The sequence below is a fragment of the Octodon degus genome, unplaced genomic scaffold (assembly GCF_000260255.1).
Source record: "Octodon degus isolate 3935 unplaced genomic scaffold, OctDeg1.0 scaffold00232, whole genome shotgun sequence".
In the NCBI taxonomy this organism is placed as follows: Eukaryota; Metazoa; Chordata; class Mammalia; order Rodentia; family Octodontidae; genus Octodon; species Octodon degus.
The window spans coordinates 698582-708389 of NW_004524808.1; the positions used below are offsets into that span (position 1 = coordinate 698582).

At 36.9% G+C, this 9808-nt stretch overlaps 1 protein-coding gene across 8 annotated transcripts in view; it reads left to right on the top strand.

Moving 5' to 3' along the window:
- Positions 1–9808, top strand: part of Cask (calcium/calmodulin dependent serine protein kinase) — a 514903-nt gene that overhangs the window by 420368 nt on the left and 84727 nt on the right. The gene's annotated exons all lie outside the window — the stretch shown is intronic.

Genomic DNA, 9808 nt, shown 5'->3' on the forward strand with positions numbered 1-9808 from the left:
ATTTGATTTGAAACTGTCTCATTGCTATATGTTTATCAATAAAACTTTTAAAAGAAAAAAAATAGCAACTTAATTTAGAAATCTTTGTAATATTGATTTATAAGTAGACTTCTATAATAGAGTAATATTTTAAAATGTTGCATTAAAAATAAACTGGTGCATGGAATCCAAAATTTTGTGTGACTGATATCTTTATCATAATGTTTTACTGTTTATGGAGAGTAAAACTTTTTCTGTCTGGCCTGGAGTTAGCACTGTAAAACTGCAAGTCTTGATTTACTGTTTTGCTTTTCTGAAATGACATTAACTTAATGGTCATATTTGGAATAGCATATTTTTAGAACTCAGAAGTTTCCTAAAGGGGACAAAATGGAAGTTTTACAGTAAAGTGATGATAATGTTTTTGAGGAATTTGAGGTCTGAGAAATAAATTAATATAGTTTGGATGTCTGAAGAGATTGCCAGTCAGGAAATGCCAAAGCTAAGTTTCTCATGAATTTGCAGTCTAGCGAGTTTTGAACTTAAATATCTCACCAAGGCCTGAGGACTTGAGGAGGTTGAGGTACTGGCAAGCTGTCAGGATCCTATCAGATTTGAGTCAGCTTTGGCAAGTATGAAACTAGTTGGGTAAGGGGGTCCCAATTCATCGGTGGTAGTCATTGTGCTGCTTACTTCCCAGTGTGCTGCTGCTTGTTTGACATTTGAGAGCTTCTAATTCTACCATGTCTGGCTCACTGGGCAAAAGGTCTATGTCAGCATATAAGAAGTATTATTGTCCATGGAAAATACTACATGAAACAAGATACCTGAGAGCTAGAAATAACATATATTTTGAATATTTCTTCTAGCTTTTCTTATTTCTTAATGAAGGTATAATTTTTTAAAAAACACAAAGCATGTTGTCATTTGTTAGGCAGAAGTAGAAAGCTAACACGATTAGGAACAAAGCAAAGATTGTATGCTCTTAACATTTACTTTAATTCAGTGAATAGAGTGATTTGTTCTAATAGTGTTTTTATAAATAAGATATCATGCTTGCACCTTGTACAACAAATAACCACTAGGAAGAGAGTATGCAATGTGCTAATTATTGAAACTGTCCCACCAATTTGATTTGAAACTGTCTCATTGCTATTTGTTTCTCAATAAAATTATGAAAAAAACAAAAAAAAATTTACTATTTAATGTTGTAGTAAAGACTTTGTCCAATGTAATAAGAAAAAAATGCAAGGCATAGATGTTGGAAGACATAAAATTGGCCTCTTATCAAGATGTAATTTTGCATGGAGAAAACTCTGAAGGAATCTACAAAATGTACTAGAACTAATAGCAAGTTCACAAGATATAAGATCAGTATATATAGATTATCTGTATATCTGCATACAAATAGCAAAAATATGAAGATAAAATAAAAGAAATATTTATGATATCACCAAAAAATAAACACCTAGAAGCAAGTTGAACAAAATTAGTGTAAGACTTGCACACTAAAAACTACAAAATGTTACTTAAAAAATAAGATCTAAACAAATGAAGAGATATTTATAGATTGGTAAACTCAATACTGTTAACATGGAAATTTTGTCCATACTGATCTATAGACTCAATTCAGTCCTCATCAATATTCCATCAGGATTTCTTTGTAGAAATTGCCAAGGTGATCCTAAAGATTTAAGTGACACTACCAAAATAGTTTCGAAAGAAGAATAAAAAAGAGTGATTTTAAAACTTCCTTTAAAACTGCACTTATCAAAATGGTATGGTGCTGATGTAAGATATACATAAAAATCAATAAAATAGAAGACAAGGGGCCAGGGAGATGGCTCAGTAGAATAAGCGCTTCCCTGGCAAGCACAAGAGCCTGAGTTCAATCCCTGGTTGTACAAAAATAAATAAATAAAAATAAAATAGAAGACAGTACAGAGATAAATTCTCACAATTATGGTTATTCTCAACAAAGATGTCAAAGCAATTAAATGGGAAAGGAATAGTCTTTTTTTAAGGGAGTTAGAGTTGGGCATAGTAGTGCACACCTGTAATCCTGCACTTGGGAGGCTGAGGTAAGAGGGTCTCTGCAAATTCAAGGCAAGCCTGGGCTATAAAGTGAGTTCAAGTCCATCCTGCACTACATGGCAAGACCCTGTTCCAAAAACAAACAAAAAATAGATAAAACAGAAAAAAGGGAGTTAGAGTAATTAGATATCCATTTACCAAAATGAACTCAAGCACTTAACACATACCACACAAAAAATTGCCTGAAAATACTTCAGACTTCCATTGTAAGAGTTTAAAACCACAAAATTTTTAAAAGAAAATATAACCTCTGCCACAGCAACCATTGAAAGAGTAGCCATGTCCCTGTGCTATCCCATGGCCGTGGGCCTCAACAAGGGCTACAAGGTGACGAAGAATGTGAGCAAACCGAGGCACAGCCGCTGCTACGGATGTCTCACCAAACACACCAACCAAGTTCATGCGGGACAGGATCAGGAGGTGTGTGACTTTGCACAAGCAGTGCACCATGGAGCTGCTCAAGGTCTCCAAGGACAAATGCACCCTCAACTTCATCAAGAAAAGGGCGGGGATGGACATCAGTGCCAAGAGGAAGCGTGAGGAGCTGAGCAATGTGCTGGCCGCCATAGGGAAGGCAGCTGCCAAGAAGGACTGAGCCCCTCTGGAATCAAGCTTTGCAGAGAAAGATGAAAATGTAAAAATCTTGGGCCAGCCAAATAGCTCAGCAAATTAAAGCACCTGCAAGCAGGGACCGGAGGTTTAATCCTCGGGCCTGCAGTGCCAGCCCCGCTCTGGGGCACGCTGAGATTGCCATTGAGACTGGGCCTGGTGGCACAGGCCTGTAATCCTAGCTGTGGGGAGGCTGTAAACAGGCAGATCACTACGAGTCTGAACTAGTAGTGAGACCCTGAACACCCTGTAGACCCTTCCCTAAAAATACAAAAAAAAAATCTTTATTACCTTGTGTTAGGTAAAGAGTTCTTAGTTAGTACACAAAATAATATGGGGGAATTTAAATGTTCCAAAACTAGATTGAGATAAGAGTTATACAACAGCATAAATTTAACAAATGTCATCAAACTATGTACTCACAATGCTGGAAATTAAGTAGTTTTCAAGTGATATGTCAACAAAACCTTTCAAAGTAAAAAATGAGAAAAAAATATATTTTAAGACTTATTTTAATCCTTTTGCCTTATGTTAGTATTACTTCAGCTTTCCCATCACCAGGACAAAATACCTGATAGTCACAACTTATAGGAGAAAAGATTTAATTTGGCTCACAGTTTTCATTTATTTATTTATTTATTTATTTATTTATTTATTTATTTATTTGGTGGAACCGGGGATTGAACTCAGACCCTTGCGCTTGCCAGGGAAGCGCTTATTCCACTGAGCCATCTCCCTGGCCTGGCTCACAGTTTTCAAAGGACTCAGTCCATAGTCTGCTGGCTCCAACCACAATGACCTGGTAGAAGGGCATGGTGCAGAATTGCTGCTTACCCCATGGCAGCCAGAAAGCAGAGGGAGAAAGGAGGAGCTGGAGACAAGCAAAGAAGAAAGAAATATATATATTAGTTAAGATAATTATACTATTAATTGCTCTTATTTCATTGAAAACCCAGGATTGTGCCAGTATTATGTGGGCAATTAAATGCCTATATCTTGTACTCTGAGCCCTGAGTGACTAATTTAAAGATAACAGTATGCAATGTATTAACCATTGTTACTCTCCTGTTACCTTGTTTTTGAAATTTTGGGGGTTTTTCTCTTTAAAATAATTTTTTGAACATTTAAAAAGGAATACACCCTTCTAGATTACACTACCTAACAGCAAATTCAACTACTGAATTCATCAATGGGTGAATCCACAGAAGACTATAGCAACCCCATGATCTAGTCACCTTCCACATACATGAAACTATGGGGGGACAGCTAAAATCTATGCTGTAATATGGAGAAAGCACTTAGCATCTTTTGTCATTCATTCTTCACAGGGTAATAGTTTCGGTGCCTCCTGGCAGCGCTTGCTAACACCAACACAGGAAAGCCACACTGCTGTATGCAATGCCAAGAGCTCATTGAAGGGATAAGTGTGGTAGATTTCACAGGGCCATCATTCTAAATTAAAATGGAGTTTTGTGACTAAGACTTTATCATCAACTCTACTAACTTTAAAATAATGAATTCCTGGGTACAGTGGCAGATACCTATAATCTCAGCTCCTGGGGAAGCTAAGGCAGGAAGATTGCAAGTTTGGGGCCAACCTAGGCAATTTAACAAGAGCAAGGCTCAAAATGAAATTTAAAAATGGCCTGGGAACATAGCTCAGTTCACTCCCTCGGTTGAATCTCCAGAACAAAAAAAAAAAAAGCTAAATTGAGATTTTATTCTTTTGAAACAGCTTTATTAATCAATGTATCATTGTATCTCATGAGAGAAACCCAGATTGTCTTTTTAAGAAAAAAGTGATGAATTACCTAAGTTTGTGAATCTTTTTAATAAGGAAAATTTCTCATAGCATTATGTTTTAGTTCATTTCCTCTACATTTGAGTATGTGTTTACCATTTCCCAAAGTTCACAGGTATTTTGGCAAATATACCCAACATAAAATTCACCATTTCCGGAAATCTCAATTGTGCACATGAATGGTGTTAAGTACATTCACATTACTGCCCAAACATCACCACCCTTAATCTCCATAATTCTTTCATCTTCCCCAACTGAATCTCTGTTAATAATTCCCCATGCTTCACCCTCTCGTTAGCCCCTGGCAGCCACCAGGGTACTTGCTGTCTCTGTCAGTGGTACTGTTCTAGAAACCGCACATAAGTGGAATCACTCAGTATTTCTCTTTTCATGACTAGTTTAATATCCAGAAGATTCATCCATGTTGCAGCATGTGTCACAATTCCTTCCTTTTGAAGCCTGAGTACTAGTCCACTACAGTGGATGTAGATGCCACATTTTGTTGTCCATTCACCCATGTTTTTTGGTTAATAATTATATAATAATAAAAGTAAAATTCTCAGTATAAGACTATCCCATAACAGGGAATGGGAGCTCTGTATTAATTCCCTCTCAGCAATTGCAGTTTCTAGGTCCAAAGCTTGCTCCTATGTCCTACTCTGTTTTATCTTTTCTTTTCTTTTTTTTGTGGAACCAGGGATTGAACTCAGGCCCTTGCAATTGCCAGGCAAGTGCTTATTCTACTCAGCCATCTCCCCAGCCCCTATGTCCTACTCTGTGTGAAAAGAATATGATTCTTCTCTGTGTTACTGACTATGGAGTCCCTCCAGTTCTTAGATTTGTTCAGATGAATTACTTCTTAAACCAAGGTCTAGAATTTATTCTAGACTACCAAGAGTCAGTTTGTGCCTAACACCAGTGTTAATCAGAGTGACATTCTCTTTTTTTAACACCATAATCAGCTTTACCAGAAGGCAAGGGGATTTTCAAAAATCCTTTCAAGTAACCAGGCATGGTTCCACATGCATGTAGGCCCAGAAATTGGGAGGCTGAGGCAGGGGATCACTGCAAGTTTGAAGTCAGCTTGGGCTACACAGTGAGTTCAAGGCCAGTCTGAACCACAAGAGTGAGACCCTGTGTCAAAAAAAAACAAAACAAAGCCTTCAAAGTACAACAGAGGGGCCAGGGAGATGGCTCAATGGAATAAGTGCTTCCTTGGCAAGCGCAAGGGCCTGAGTTCAATCACCAGTTCCGCAAAAAAAAAAAAAAAAAAAAAAAAAAAAAAAACAAAGTACAACAGAAGTTGATTCTTTTTTATGCCATTCTCTCAGAAAGGAGGGGCCTCCCCCAAAAAGGAATGTGATGTGCTCACAAGCCATTGGAGTGGCTTGCAGCTTCCGCAATCCAAAAACATAGCTGCTTTCTTCTTTTCATGGCCCTTTACACATCATCTCATAAAACCACTGCTGCCAAACTTTGTGTTCTTCTTGTTTTAACTCCACACAGAAATTCATGTTTGCTACAACTATTCATACAAATACTTGGTGTTTACCTCTATAAAATAAGTCATGTCATGGCAAAAAGATTAAATAAAATATCATATAACACACCTAATATAATATATATGCTGTCTTCTTTTAAAGCAGCAAATTCATATTAAGATATTCATTTAGTGTGTCATTATCTCTAACTATAGATGCTTAAGAAGAACTGAGCTAGAAAATGAGTTTTTAAAATTTTCTGAAAGTAAAAAAGAAATGCATGCAGTAGGGAAGTTTTCCCACAGTTGGGCAATCTTCTGTATCTAGTGTACTAAAAAATGCCCCATCTCAGAAGGAAACAATATTGTATCTGTGTCTGTATCAAACTATCTAACTGGTTATTTGTCCTCCTGCTTTCTTTTCCTTACTCCAGAATAAGCATGTGATTTGTCCCTTACAGGGCTTAATTTTAGAGTTATTTGCTAACTAAAAAAAGATGTAGAGAGCAGTCAAGTTAGGTCATCAGGGGCCAGTATTTTAGTTTCTCAGAAAGATTGCCAAGTGAGAAGAAATCCACCACACAAGCCTATATTGTTAAACCACCAATGGGACAATCTTTTAAATTTAACCAGAAAGTCAAGCAAGACTTAATTTCTTGAATTCAGAAGTAAATCACTGTAAGTACAATGTTGTAATAAGATTAAAACAAAATTCTATATAAAGACAAATAAAACTTAAACCCCACAGGAGCCTCCTTACAGCTACTTTTGCTGTCTGAATTCCAAAAGTTTTGCAACTCTTTCAGGAAATCTTGAACTGGCCAGATGTATTGGACTTTCCCTTATCTTATTGGTAGTAATAAAAAAAAATAAAACTTTAGTAATGGATTGGAAGTAGCATCAAGGCCAGGCGTTGTGGTGTGTACTGAAATCCCAGGATTCGGGGGTCTGAAGCAAGAGGATTGCTGTGAATTCAAGGTCAGCCTGAACTCCAAAGTGAGTTCAAGGCCTATCTGAACTACATAGCGAGACCCTGTCTCAAAAAAAAAAGGAGCATCTCACTAGGCTATCTGGGCCTCTTTTTACAACTTCAAGGAAGGATATGCAGTATTTGCCATCATGATTTTACCAAAACACAACTTACGGTAACATTTCACTGCTGCGCTGTTATGCTAGAGCTTTCCTAGGATGGCTGAGTCATGAGCTTCCCACCACTGAGGACAGTGTACAGTCAATTGCGTGCCTGTTTTCTGTGAAAGTAATCCAGTATAAGCTGGAGTGCCTGTTGCTTTATCTTGCTCACTAGATTTGTGGATTTGACACACTTCTTTAGATGAAAAACTCAGTTTCAGATTCATAAAATTTGGCTGTTTACATTTTTTGAACATTTGAAGGGCACATTAGCACATAGTGCGACTTATTTTGTTAATGTTGAAAAAAACCAAATATACCCTTCAAATGGTAGAATGCACTCTCCCCATACATTAGTGATCTGCACAGCTAATATCTGAGTGTTTTCAACTATTTAAAAAATTGATTTAGAAGTGTCATGGACTATAAATTTTTAGCAAAAACAATTTTTGGTACTGATAGGCATTCTTTTACTCGACAAAAGAAAAGTGTCCTGGGCGAATTTGGTTTCTTTTGATAATTCATAATATCATGATGATGTATAGTCATTTCTAGATTTGTAAGATGTGCAGGTTATATAAGTTCTTCCCAGAATTTAATTGAAGTTATCTCAGCTTTTGAAGCTTCCACAGTAGATTTTTCTAGTGTGTTGTCATCACGCTATCTTTGGACTCTATTGTGTTGGATGATGCCAGAGATCCTTGAAAGAGCATTTTTTTCTCTTTCTTTCTTTCTTTCTTTCTTTCTTTCTTTCTTTCTTTCTTTCTTTCTTTCTTTCTTTCTTTCTGTCTTTCTATTCATATTTGAAAGATACAGTGTCACTGTGTTGCCCAGACTGATCCTAAACCCCTGAGTGATCCTCTTGTGTCAGCCTCCCAAGGATCTTAGACTACAGGTGTGTATCACCATTTCTAGCTCCTTCTTTTCGTACTCCTAACTAAAAGATAATTTTATATGTAAATTTGAAGAGGAAAAATAAATTTTCAGATCTCAGAAGGTTTTCTCTGATCTCTAACTTTAATTAAATCAGCTCCAGAGCAGTATTTGAGTTAGCAGTTCTCCGTATTTTAATATTAAATTGCCTTCCCCTAACATTTTGCTGGATTTTATGTGTATGTAAAAAGCACTGCTGCATAGTCAGGACCAATCTCGTAGTTTGCTGAAAACATGTGACCTTGGAACTTTGTTCCTGTTTATTCAACTTCTTTTTTAGAGACTGAATAAAAGTTCCTAATAAGACAGTCTGTTTCCAGGGGAAGTCATTTCAAGTCTCATAATTGTTGCGCAGTGTAATCCTGTGTGTGCTGTTATCCATTTTATTAGAATCATGGTACATTCCATTGTGTGTTTTGTAGCTAAATACTTAGCTCTTGCAAAAACTGTAATTCTCTTCTAGCAGGAAGCTGCTTAAGTACTTGTAAAGTGGTCACTAATAAGCTTCAGTGTTTTTTCTGCACCTCCGAGCCAGTTCAGTTGCAGTCTAGTTACAGAAGTTACAGTTACTCTTGTCTCAACTAATATATATATATATATATATATATATATATATATATATATTAGTTCTTTATCCCTCCTCTTCCTCCTCGTCCTCCTCTTACGCCTTCCTCCCTCTCTCCCTCTCTGCCTTCTTCTCCCTCTCTTTCTTCCTCTTTCTTTTGCCCTGGGGGTTGAACCCAGGGCATTTACACTGAGCTAGGCCATTCTTATTTTTTAACCTGAGACAATATCTTACTAAGCTTGAACTTGTGATTCCCCTGCCTCAGCCTTCCACAGTGCTAAGATTATAGGCATTGACTACCATCTATAGCCATCCATTGTATTTTAAATATTGATTTTGTCAAATATTGCACAAAAACTATAGACAAAACAAAAGCTTCTATTTCAAGATCGAAGAATCAGAAGAATGAGACATAATGGAGTATAGTTAACAATGAAATTTGAAGCCAAGTATGATGGCATATTCCTGTAATACTAGCACTCACAAGGCTGAGGCAGGAGGATTGTCATGAGTTTAAGGCCAGCCTGGGTCATATAGTGAGTTCAAGGCCAGCGTGTACTTTATAGAGAGATCTTATCTCAAAAAAAAAGAAAGAAAAAAAAGAAAAGAAGCTTGATTTAATGTATTGAATGTAAATAATGACATATTACCCAATTTTATCTTTATGTTTGAAAGTACAGTCCTGGGAAATTTGAACTTAATATTACCAGCATTTATGCTGGTCTGTTGAAACAACCCATCTGGAATGCTGAACGTGGCCCCTAACAGCACTGTGCTACCACTCGTTGAGGCAGAAGGATATAGTGTGTCCAATGAGCTGTGTATAGCCATCTGACCCGGTGCCAGAGGCTGGCAGGGAGTGGGCCTGTCTGCGAGTGAGGCAGTGTGAGACAGTCTGTTCCCCACACAGCTGTTCACATTTCCTTGTTTTTGTCTCGGTGCTGTGTGTGGGATTTTTTTTTTAATAAAAAGTGCTGAACTTGGATAACTAACTTTTTAGAACAAGAAAGCAAACAGCAATAGATTTCTATATCCTTTGTTTTCCCTCGGGATAATTTATTAATGCCCTTTCCTCCTTCCTCCCCTTCACACCACAGCTTTACAAATATGCTTGGTTACCTTCAGATTTAAGGAAAGTAAATAGCAAAAGGAAATATATTTTGACATTCTAATTCACTTTGAATTTAAGCTCTTTTTTATTATATTTATATTTATT